The following is a 13,220-nucleotide window of genomic DNA, read 5'->3' on the forward strand; positions in this document are numbered from 1 at the left end:
TACTTGTGAGATAGTGTTATTCTAGTTTTGTATTTGCTCTCGAAAATGGGCTGTTTGTGATAACAGTTGACAGTATTTTGTATTTGCACTTTTAAATCTACTGTGACAAGTTTACATTGGGTTTATAACTGTATTTGCTGTTCTTAATCCACTCTGAAGATACGTTTGAAGTATGTATATGCTCCTATCAACTGTGAAAACGGTTAATGCAAGGTTACATTATATGTATTGCGAATCCATTGCACTCTATGCAGAATTTAAATTTGTTCTATTGTGAATACACTGTTCAGTGAAACCACAAACAGTTGTGTGGTTTGCATTATGTATTTGTGTTTGAATCCACTGCTGTTGATGCATGGCTCAATACAGCAACATTTTGGTACAGAACTCTGTCTCTGCCTTTTCTTGTCAATGCAATTCAGCTTTTTTACATTTATGACTTTGTATTTGCACACACTTAATCGCAACATGGAACCGATGTCTACAGTACGTTTGGATAGAGTTAACTTTAACAAATCAAGTTAGAGTTAACTTTAACAAATCAAGTTAGATTTACAGACCTAACTCAGGTACCAGGAACATTATGGAATTGTTTTAAAGTTACACAATATCTTTGAATAATATCATCATTCAAAAATCAAGTTGGAGTTACAGTTGAAAATCAGGTACCCTGGACATGATGAAATTACTTTAGCATTACACAATAAATTGGTATTATTGTAACTGGAAAATAATGTGTTGAATCAACATGATTCTTTTAAACAGTCTAATGTGAATTAAACATTTTGGTTTGACGAGCAATAATTGATTGAGTCAAAGAAGAAAATTAATTGGCCACATTCTGATCATGTGGGACCGATGTCCACATTAAAATCTAGTAAATCCAAAGGACTTTTTTTTTCAGTGTAGGGGAAACCCTCTGACAGTAAACACCTAAATATAGTTAAACACAAAATAATCAGTATTCATTAAGAGCTGATAGTTGTCATGAATGTGGAGATATTCACAAGTTACAATAGTTGGCTCATGTGAAAACTGTTTCTGAAACAGCATATAACTTTACTCTATTCAGTAAAAATTAGTGTTGAACAAAGGTATATTATAACATTATTGTGATGTGTTGGAATGTAATCTTGTAAGATTGAATTTTTGGTGAGAAACTTGAATAAATACAGTTTGAAGGAGTCAAGGAGATGTTTACACAGCAATACAATAGATATTAAATAGGGAATTATGACTTTTTTAACTTCCTAACACTAATAATACTCTAAGCAGCTTATAATATATAATCAAAACTACTAATGCCAATCAAATCAAAGCAAATATTGAAATAAAAATACAATTATTTATTTCCTAAACATTTGAATTGTGTGTTTTTATACGAAAAAGAGACTCTTTAGTAGAGTGTGAGACTGTGACAGAACAAAGAACTTGAGTTTTCAATTAAAATAAATAATTACACATTTTCATTCTGTTAATGTCACAGTTAAGAAAGGCTGTGTTAATTTGCGTTAAATTTCCTTTTCTGTTTTGGTTGTAAGTACGTTTATATTTGGCTGACCAAATTTAGGGGCATGGTGGCCCATGGGGCCAGTGCATTAAAATATTATCTTCTATCCTTGTATACCTGTAATAACTAGAGTGTAGATACTGAAAGGTGTTGCGCAAATGATGTAAAATCACTTAGAGTGAGATCCATACGGGAGGGCCTCATGAGGGTGGACTAGAAATGTATATGTGTGTTAGCTTAACTTTTAAAATCACCCAGAGGGAGATGTACACCTGAGGGCCCCATGAGGGTGGACTAGAAACATATACGTGTGTGAGGTTAACTGGCACCATGAGGAATGAACTAGAACGTTGTCTGTCAGGTTAACTCTGTTCTCTCAATCAGAAGTCTGCCACGTCACCCAATGAGTAACACTGACTGAAAAGCTGTATCAGAAAAGCAATGTGAACACCTTCCTATCTTGGTAATTGAACTACATAATATGCAGGTCAACATAAATAGTTTGTGTTGACAGTGTCTACATTACTCCATTACCTGTGTGCTGGCATCTACTGCCACAGCAGGAGCCTGCATGTTCACCTCCTGGAATTCAGATAAAAAACAAGAACGCATTAAAAACTGATAGTAATCATGTATGTGGAGATATTCACAAGTTACAAAAGTTAGCTTGTTTGAAAACCATTTATGACCATAAATACAAAAGAAAAAACAAAACGGAAATTGAATCTCACATCACAAATCACACAGTAAACAATAAAGAGGCTTGGCTTTTGAAAATTGTTCTCCCAAATCTTGGCAACCAGGGGAAAAAATAAACATTCTAATCAACACATATCAAAAACTACTGACATTTTTTTCCACAGAAAACGTTCAAAAACAGATTTGGGGCTAAATTTAACCATTTTTTTACCACATGACAATTGATAAAAATGATCAATAATCCCTCCAAAATACCACAATAAGACACCAAAACCTTGAGGAACACCATAGAAAAAGCCATGCTGTGATTTGGTATCAAAAACTATGGACATTTGTAGATTTCTGCAAAACTTGCATTTTTCGGGGGGGTTTGATGGAGAGCACTTGTGTTGTGTAAACTGCTCAGAAACGCCACACATATTCAAACACACCATTTTAGAATAGAAAAAAAATAACACATTTATACATGCAAGCAAATAATTGCATAGTTTTTGCCCAAAACTGCATGTGATTATCATAAAGGGGAGACTCGTGGGTACCCATAGAACTCATTTACATTCACTGATCTGGAGGTCAGAGGTCAAGGGACCACTTTGAAAATGGCCATGACAGTTTTTCCTAAAGTTTAGCGTAGCTTTGGAGCGTTATTTTACCTCCTTCCTGACAAGCTAGCATGACGTGGTTGGTACCAATGGATTCCTTATGTTTTTCTAGTTTTATATGATACCTGCACCTTCACTCTAGCCCTGCTGGAGCCTCTGAAAAAACAGTATAGTCGGTCGGGATCCCGCGGGTCTCTCTTAATACAGTAGGCCTTTACCTAACACAACAACAAATCCGCTACGTTCTACGGTGCATTTCCATTTAGCCTACAGACTTGTACTCTGCACATTAAATGAACGTTACTTATTAAGCAACTGAATAACATCACGTTCTGCTTTTAGCATTAGCTAACATGCTGACGGGACCCTGAGCTAAAAATAGAACAGACAGTAGATGCATCGATCGTAATGTTGACACGTAACCGCGCAGTACTCTGCTGAACTTACGGTCCGCTGCATAGTAATAGACTGGGCAGCTGTATCCAGGTGAAACTATTTAAATCAGTTGAGAAATATAAACGTTATAGTGCTTTTTATCCAGAATAACCGCAGGGAGGCTCCTGAGCCTGTTTATAATGATAAACGGTTTGGGCCCCACGAGGGTTTTGGGCCCCCGGTCACAAACACAAGTACACACACACACACACACACACAGGGAAGGTTCTTTTGTATTTCTGTGTTCTGTTTTTTATGATCCAAATGAACAGAAATTATTCTGAGAAGCTAAAGTTTTGAAAAGTTGAGTTTTGGAAATAAATGTTGACTGTTCTTTGCAAATGAAGTTGTTTTGCTCTTTTTCTCTCTCTCTCTTTTATTTGTGAATAAAATTGCATCAGTAAAATCTAACCTGGGGATATCCTGGCTAATATTTTCACATATACCAGTCTTTGATAATCCAAAATAATTTCTTTATTTTAAAAAATGTAAATGGTTTCAAAACAATATAGTTAAAAAGGTGTAACACAGAATTGGGTGATAATGTATAGTGTATGGACAATAGGTGTCACTATTTGCTGCCATTCAAAAAATGTAAATGGTTTCAAAAGTTTTTTTGACTAAACTTTGACATATACCAGCCTGTGATTATCCATCAACATATGTTCCTCTGATAACAACTATAGTCAAAATTCTTCTCTTTTTTAATTAAAAAATTAGGTATATTTTCATAATATTTGATTTATTGACCATAAATTCAAAAAATAAGTGTAAAAGTTGTGGTTATGAGTTGGAATGAAGTTGGCTAAAAAGGTGTAACATAGAATTGGGGGATAATTTATAGTGTATGCTTTATAAACAGTCAAACCAGACCGGGTCAGTTATGACCCGGGAAGACAAAAGTTGCATAGTGGTCATATTTTTTCTCTTAATATGTTGTTATTGTTGCATCAAAATACAAAGTAAAATTATATGGTGTCATGTTTGGCTTGAGGACAAAGCGCCAAATGACAACAAAGGTTTCCCCCTTCTTTTTGATGTTTGGTAGAGAGGCGAAGTACCCCTCAAATCCCTGATGAATACAGGGTGAGTTGTACTTACAAACATATTTGGAAAAGAAAGAACATTTCAAATTGTAGTATAATGTAACCTTAAAACACTGCATTTTAATGTTTTAATACAACAGCACAATCATTTTATAGGTGATAGCAGCATTGAGGACAATTTGTCTGTTGAGGAGGTAACAGAGGACATTCTGAAGCTCGACAAAGTTCTTCAGAGTGCCATCTCAAATAACACAACATAGTCACAAAAAAAAGGCAAAGCTACCTCTGATTTTCATGTTGGCATGAAAGTGTGGAGGCTGAACATGAGGAGCCAGCAGAGGAAAGGAGGCAAGTTAGAGCCAAACTACCTTGGGCCCTACACCATAGCCGCTATTGAAGGAAAAAGTGTGGATGTTGTGGACAGCAGAGGAGTGACAATACCAAAGATTAACAGGGATCACTTGATGGCATATTCAGCACAACACCCAAGAGTTCTGCTTAAGTGTTCTGTGGATGGTTCCACCACCACCAGTAACTAAATCCATATTAGAAACTTGTTATATGTGGATGGAGTGTATTCCAACATTATTTTCACCCTTCTAGTTACTAGTGTTAGTTTAGTTGCTTCAATGTTGAACTCCATTTTCATGTGTTTCTTTTAACCCTATTAACCTGATCGAGTCGGATCATGTTCTCACCACAAACGAAGCGTACCGAACCGTACCACAGTTCGTGTGGAACCAAACTTGTTTTGGTGCGCACCCAAGTGCGATTGCTGCGTTCACACCTGCCCAAACGAACCGCACCAAGAGGGTAAATGCTCCAGGGTTCGATTCAACCGAACTAAACAAGGCAGGTGTTAAATGATTCCAAATCTAGCCATGTTGACTCTGGGTCCTTATTAATCCATTCTGCAATGTAACGAAGTTGTGCAGCCAGCTGATACAGTCTAATATTTGGGACAGCTAAACCTCCCTTCTCCACAGACATCTGTAACTTAGCCATTTTTAATCAAGGCTTCTTTTATTCAAGCCATTCATTCTGCATCGGCACAGCGTCCACTGCAGCCAGGCTGGGCATCTCGGACCAAACCATCCAGGTCCTCGGCCGCTGGTCATGCCAGGCATATCGCTGCTACATACGAAACAATCCCAGCGATCTCCGCCAAGCCCACATTCAACTCAGCTCAATTTAAATCTGACTCTTCTGGGGGACTGTGATCAGTTCAGATGGAAAAGCACCTGAGACGGAACCCCCACACTGAGGGTGCTTTCACATCAGGGACCCCGGCCCGGATCCGAGTACACTTGTCCCCAAAGTCCAGTTCGATTGATTAGCGTGAACGCTCCGTACCTTACTCAGACACGGTTCGTCGATCCGTACTCCAGTCCACTTGAAAAGGTGGTCTGGAGTACGGATCATGTGTACTCCTGTACGGTTCGCATCAGGTGTGAAAGCCAACCATACCAAAACACGGAAGTGGTCCGCTATTTAGAACGCGTTTTCAGGATTACGCGACTGTACAGCTCAGACATGGCATCGAAAGGATCTCTCTGGTCTAACGAAGATATTAAATGCTTGATTGAAATTTGGGCAAACGAAAACATCCAAGCCCATTTAGATAATACTCACAAAAAGGCAGAGGTTTATGGGATAATTCGAGAGTATTTACATGCGCGTGGGTACAACAGAACAGTGCCAGAACAATGCCGTGACAAACTAAAGAAATTGAGGCTGCAATACCATAAAGTGAGGGATGCGGTGCGTAAGTCAGGCAGCTCAACTGACGAAAATGACAGATTTCCGTGGTATGATGAAATGGACAATATAATCAGCAACAAACCAACAAGTGAGCCTAATTTTATTGAGTCGCAACACATCACACCACCTCCTGAAACTCCCTCGACATCACCTCCACCATCCGATCAAGAGAACGGACCAGTTATTCTACCAACCGGCCTGCTGCTGAGCGGTAAGTAGTAGGTTAACGTTAGCATACATAATATTATCATGACAGATGGGGGTGGGTCTTGTTGTGAAATGTAAAATGCACGCTATTATTGAGCAGATGGACCGGTAGCTGCAGGTCCAGACATCCGTAATTATTTCCTAAGAAGTTTCCTGTCTCTCTGCATCTGAATGAAGTGAAATTGCTGTAAACTGACAGTTGTCAATAACACAACTAGATATCTGCAATTCTTTAATGTAATTTGATGTTATCTTGTATTTCTACAACTGATGATCATTTCAACAGCTGCGGTGGCTCCAGAGCTGACCGCGAGAGTCGGCAGCATACAGCAGAGCCCTCCTCTGCGCTCAGGAGGAGTTGAGCACAGTTTGATTTTAGATTTGAATTGGCTTATATCTTTTACAATTGAAAGATGCCTATGGAATAGTTCTGGCCTACTAGCACAAGCACAAATAACACTGGTGGGTTGAATGTTTATGATAAAGTATCAAGCCTGTAACTTTTCAGAGGGAGTGAAGCTAACATTTACATTAACATGGGACATATTACTATCAGTGAGCAAGCTATCCCGAACATCTTATGTAGCCTAGTTAGTTAGTGAGTTCATCTAAGATCCACACATCATTTATGGTTGTCTGTAATTGTTGTGACAATTTTTTGATGCAGAAATAGTTTGTGCATGTATTTTATACCAATCATCAATGCTATTTTGTAGCCGTCAGTTAATTTCTAATTTGCATTCATACTTTTATGCTGACAGGCACTTCAGATGGGACACACCCTGAGACCTCTGACTGTAGCTCAAGAGTAATAGAGAATAGAAGGTAGAGGAAGGCAAAGTCTGATATGAGCAGCATGATGGGTGACTTTGTGGACATGCAAAAAAAACAATATGAGGAATTCTTGGCAGGCCGGAGGGAACAGGGGAGACACCGGAGTTTTGGTCGGAGACGATAATGTTTCTCTCTTCGGAGCCCCGTCACGTCACAAGACACGGGAAACCTCTGTTGGTCTGGAGGAGCTGCAGCAGTTATTTCTGCACAAACGTCCACTGTACATTCACTAGATATTCTCAGAGCTAAACTAACTCTTCTGCAGTGTGGAGTTTGCGCGCATGCACGTGAGAGTGGAGCGAAAGAGCAAGTGAGAACGAGAACGGTGTGTGAGTGAAGGCAGGCAGAGAAGCAGAGGAGCAGAGTACAGCAGAGACTCCGGTCCTGGAGACCAAAGCTACAGTCTCCCCCGCGTCCTCGGACCGCGGCCAACACTGTTTTGCAATAGCAAGCGCACATGGGACACCGACCAGCAATGATTTATACGTGTAAGAAGTTACAAACAGTCCCTTTAAGTAATTTATGTAAGATCATTTTGGGTTAATCTGTGCAAGCCCCAGACGATGGACCACTCTTCAGCAGAAGATAGGGTGCTCCTTTCACCGTCTGTCAGATACGCGTTGGAGCGCGCGCCTGGGGGTTGCGGTGCATTTGCTCAGCTTGCTTAATGCCCTTGACGGTCTGGTCTCCAACTGCAGTCTGACCAGTGAGATCAGATCAGAGGTAAAAGGATTTAAAACGTATTTCCAGTCATTCGCTGCCATTTTGCTTCTCACATTCTGGGTCAAAGCGCTACAGTGTATTGAGGACAGATGACTCATCCTTCAGTCATCCGCTGTTTCCAGTAACATAGAAGTTGCAAACATAAAGGCACTACAGGATGAAATGGAAACTTTGTGTGACTCCTGGGACAATATTATGTGCGAGGCCACGGCTGTAGCCAGAGGTTTGAATATAGATCCCGAGCTAGACCAAGTCCGAACAAGAAAAAGAAAATGATTTTTTGATGAATCAGAAAACCAACCTGACGAGGAAAGTGGAGATGTTGCCTTCAGAAACAGGATTTTTCTATGTGGCAATGGACAGAGTTATTTCTGAACTTAACATCCGATTCACTACTATCAAGGGGATCTGCGATGAATCTTCCATCCTGTGGAAGTTCAGGTCAGACTCAGAAAGCAACATCAAGACGTCTTATCAGAAATTGGTGAGAAAATACTCAAAGGATGTGACAGATGCACTGAAGAGTCAAGTGTGCCACATCAAAAAAACTTTTCACAAGGATCTTAGCTCATTGTAACTACTCCAGGAAACACTCTGATTGCAGCTCCAAAGTATCTATGGAGACCTGTGCATACTCCTGTGCATCTTCCTTACATTACCGGAGACTGTGGCTGGAGGTGAGCGTTCATTCAGCAAGCTGAAACTCATTAAAAACTATATGCGCTCCACAACGAGCCAGGAAAGGCTCAATGGACTCACCATCCCCTCCATTGAGAGAAAACTGTCCCAAAGACTGCAAAGACTGGACTTCCAAGGACATTATCGGAGACTTCACTGCAAGAAAAATCAGGCGACTTGCACTTGGACCTAAACACTAGTCAGCAGCACATTTATTCAGGTACTGTACTGCAAGTACAATTTTGAGGTATTTGTACTTTACTTGAGTATTTCCATGTCATGCTACTTTTACTCTACTATATCTCAGAGTAACATTGTGCTTTTTACTCCTCTACATTTATCGGACAGCTGGAGTCATTAGCTATTTTTTAGGGTCAAGGTTTTACAAACCAAACATGTAATCAGTATATAAGATATGTTGCTGTGAGTTAACTATCCAAAAGTATACAAATAATTTCTAATGATCTCCACCTCGACCAGCTATAACATTAAAATACTGTTTACATTTTAATACTTCAATAATGGTCCAGTTAAATAATTACTCTTACAGGGCCCATTCTGACAAACAAATAATTTAACTTTCGCTATTTTAAGTACATTGTGCTGATAATACTTTGCTGTACTTTTACTAAACTTAAATTTTGATTCCAGGATTTTTATATGTAATTGAGTATTCCTATAGTGTATTGTCACTACTTTTACTTAAAGGGACTGTTTGTAACTTCTTACACGTATAAATCATTGCGGGTCGGTGTCCCATGTGCGCTCGCATGTGGCTACGCTTTTCAGACAAGACTCCAACACAAACTACACGGAAGCACCAAAACCACAAAGTTGTATCTAGTGAAGCCCGTCTGTTAAACAGTGTTGGCCGCGGTCGGAGGACGCGGTCGGAGGACGCGGTCGGAGACCGTAGCTTTGGTCTCCAGGGCCGGAGTCTCTGCTGTACTCTGCTCCTCTGCCTGCCTGCTTTCACTCACACACACCGCGCTCGTTCTCGCTCTCTCGCTCCACCTCTACACGTGCATGTGCGCACACTCCACACTGCAGAAGAGTTAGTTTAGCTCTGAGAATATCTAGTCAATGTTCAGTGGACGTTTGTGCAGAAATAACTGCTGCAGCTCCTCCAGACCAACAGAGGTTTCCCGTGTTTTGTGAAGTGACGGGGCTCTTAGAAACGTTATCGTCTCCGACCAAAACTCCGGTGTCTCCCCTGTTCCCTCCGGCCGCGGTCGGGAGGCTGAGGCAGGAAAAGCCAACACTAGGATCAGCATTGATTCATGGAGAGACCTTCGTCTGGTCAGCTAACATTACTGCCAAGCAGCTGAAATATAGAGTGATATTGTGGTTTTAGCTGACGTGTGTCGCCTCACTGTTTTGAGCGATGCTCGTTCATGTCTATGTAGAGCGAGCACAAGCGTGAGCAACAGGACGCTGACTTTCATTGACTTAACGGCCACAGGTGTCGCTGTTAACAAGCCATTTCTGATTCTTACAAACAGTCGCTTTAAGTAAATGAAATCAATAATTATTCCACCACTGCGTGTGGGTAAGCCTCTGTTTATATAATTATCATAATTTCAGTTGACAGACATACAGTATACTCTGCACACAATTTGACCAATATTTGATATTGATTTTATGAATATTTACCCTCAAGATTGAATTTGATAGATGAAGAGTACATTTATTTGTTCACTCATGATTTGATCTTGTGATTTAATACCTTGCAGTAATGTCTCCGAAAGCAAAAAGGGACCAGCTCCAAGAGCAGAAGACCACCAAGACTAGCTGATGTCTCCTTCTTATCATTTGAGAAAGGGGTGTGGCGTTTAGATGGCGGAAAAACAGCTTTCTCTTCCCACCTAACAAAGTATGCTGGTTCTTTCAGTTAAACTTCTTGTTAGAATGCCCGAGCGGTCAAGGAGGCAATGAGGAGAAGTCCACAACCGGATGGCGTTTCAGCATGAAAACATTTAATTTTTCGTTCACCGCATCGTACACACATGTTAGATTCACCAGCCTTATATAGCCCATTCAATTGGCACATATCATTCCTCATATTAAATACAACAAACAAATATACAAAAATATACAAAACTATTTACATAAAACCATTACCCAAAATATAAATACTCTTAATAAATATATACACACCTAAATATCTCAACTAAATACCAATAAATACTTCACCTGAATAAATACATTTAAAACAGTCCCGCCAAACTCCCCTCTACCCACCTCCACTGGTTTTACCCTCCCGGAATTATTTATAGGTGTGCAAGCCCCCGGGGATCTCTTTCGCCCGAACACCCTGGGAGACGGAAACAGGCAGAGGTAAGTCTATGCATGACCGTTTTAATGTTAATACAAGTCAATCTTCAATCTACTTCTTTATCCCACATTACCTTCCTCCACTACTGGGGTATAAATCGATGTGCATTTTAATAAGTATTTTGGTATTTTACAGGAAAACGACGAGGAGGAATCGCCCCGCGTCCCCGCTGTAAAATACTCTGCACGCCAGCCTCACTACACTGAAATACATGGACAATAAATGAATAATCAATAAATACATCTGTGTGTTTATTTTCCCTGTTAACAATATGTACCAATAAGTGCGTTCAATAACCATTTATGCATTGTGATTATAGTTATAGTTAAAGTTACTATAATTAACCTCCAGTAACGGCGAGCCGTCGTTAAACTTCTTTTGCAGGGTTATTACTAGGTAATTTGTTTCACATAATTAATTCTTCCATATTTGAAATCTGGACTTCATCTGCTACAAATACACATCAAACACTCAGGATATAAACCACTGAATAAAACTTGATCAATTGAATTAAACAAATTAACCAATTACACAATGCAGATATACCTTGTTATTAAAACATGTAGGTATACAAACACAGACAGGCGTTAACATGTTGATATATAAATGTGCTTATTACACATAAATGAAGGGATAAGAAACAGTCACACAATGTGGGTGAGAGCAATCGCAAAGGAGGAGGGGTTGTTCTCATGAAGCAGACATGCGGTGTCAATGAGATCAAAGTTACCAACATAACATGAAACTTGGAAACAGAGTTGATTATCATGAACTTAATTCTACATGTTCTAAGCATATCACCAAAATGAATGTACATTTTATTTTGCATTAAGTTTCACTTTCATTTGACTTTTACTGTGTTAATAGTTAATAGTTTCACATTAGAAACATTTTTGAGTACTTCTTTGGGACTTTGGAACTTGTTGAAGATATGAATGAACAGTGGGGAAAAAGGATGATGCTTCAGGAGCAGTTTGAGAAGTTTCTATATGATTTGATTGTTTCCACTGTAAAAATGCTAACATGGATTTCATATCTATTGTAACTGAATGGATTAAAGTTAAATACAGCTGCACATGCACCATTAATGAAAACAAATACTGTAGGTTTCAAGTCAGGAGGTGTGAGGAGTGAGAAATGTTTGATATTTAAAAGATAAGGAGGAGTTTTCACTCATGTGACTGTTGATCAGAAAGATGATGGCATATTGATATGTGATATTAATAAATGTTGCTAAGGTCCTAAATATCTGTTGTTGCAAACATTTTCCTTTGTTTTTTAGAAAGTCTGAAGTCTAGCAAATTGAAAATCTACTAATGTGCTCTGGAGCCTGGACCTGATTATAAAACGCAGTCTAAAACCAGTGTAAAAACACCAAATCACACTTTTAAATGGGGTGAAGCTAGAATTTGAATATTTTCCCCTTCAGGCTTCCTAAATGGTAGAAACAAGTCACACTTTTGCTGGAACACAGTCCAGTTCCAGTAAGTAAATGTTACTGCGGTACCTGACATTTAACTGATGTTAAAAACATCACCAGGGTGCAGGATGTCACTATATGATTATCACCTGCAGCTTCTTGTCAGAAAATCCTAGAAACTGCCGTTAAGAGAGATACTGCACGAGGCCTGATTAAAAGATGAAGAGGAAACTGCATATCTGACTAAAGAGCAGAACTGATAAGTCTTAACTCTTAAGTTTCCAAACGCTTCAGTTTGAGTTCAGGACGATCTTTCATACTCTGAAGATGAAGCTTACTGAGGCTGACGTTCTTCACTTACTCAAAATCAAAGAAGTTGATGTTACCCAGGCTTAATGCTCTTATGTCACTGGTCATATTATGAAGTGTGAGTTTCTGATGTTTTGGAGGTCAACTAATAAAGCACAAGGCTTGAAGAGAAACTAATGCAAATGAATTGGGATACAGTAACAGAAACACATGCTGTGATCATTTCATGACAGCTATTAATGGTTTAATTGACAGTTACACTAACACATGGAAGAGCAACCCTAAAAGAAGCTCGCTTCCATGGTTTGGTCAAGATGTCTGGCAATTAATGAAAAAATGTGACTTTGCCCTCAAAAGATCTAGGTACAAATACTGACACTGGTCATGTCATTTACACAGGTTGAAGAAACAAAGTTGTCATTGAACTACACAAAGCTAAGATGAATTACTTTACAAAACTTATTGAAGAGGCTAAGGGCATAAGGGTAGTAGTTCCACATTCCACAACCACGCTGGCTGACCTGCAACGAATCCTGGTTGAGGAATGGAACGCCATCCCACAGCAACATGTGACCAGGTTGGTGACCAGCATGAGGAGGAGGTGCCAGGCTGTTGTGGCTGCGTATGGATCTTCCACCGCTACTGAGGCTCCTGACGGTGT

The sequence above is a fragment of the Sebastes umbrosus genome, chromosome 2 (assembly GCF_015220745.1).
Source record: "Sebastes umbrosus isolate fSebUmb1 chromosome 2, fSebUmb1.pri, whole genome shotgun sequence".
Taxonomy (NCBI): Eukaryota; Metazoa; Chordata; class Actinopteri; order Perciformes; family Sebastidae; genus Sebastes; species Sebastes umbrosus.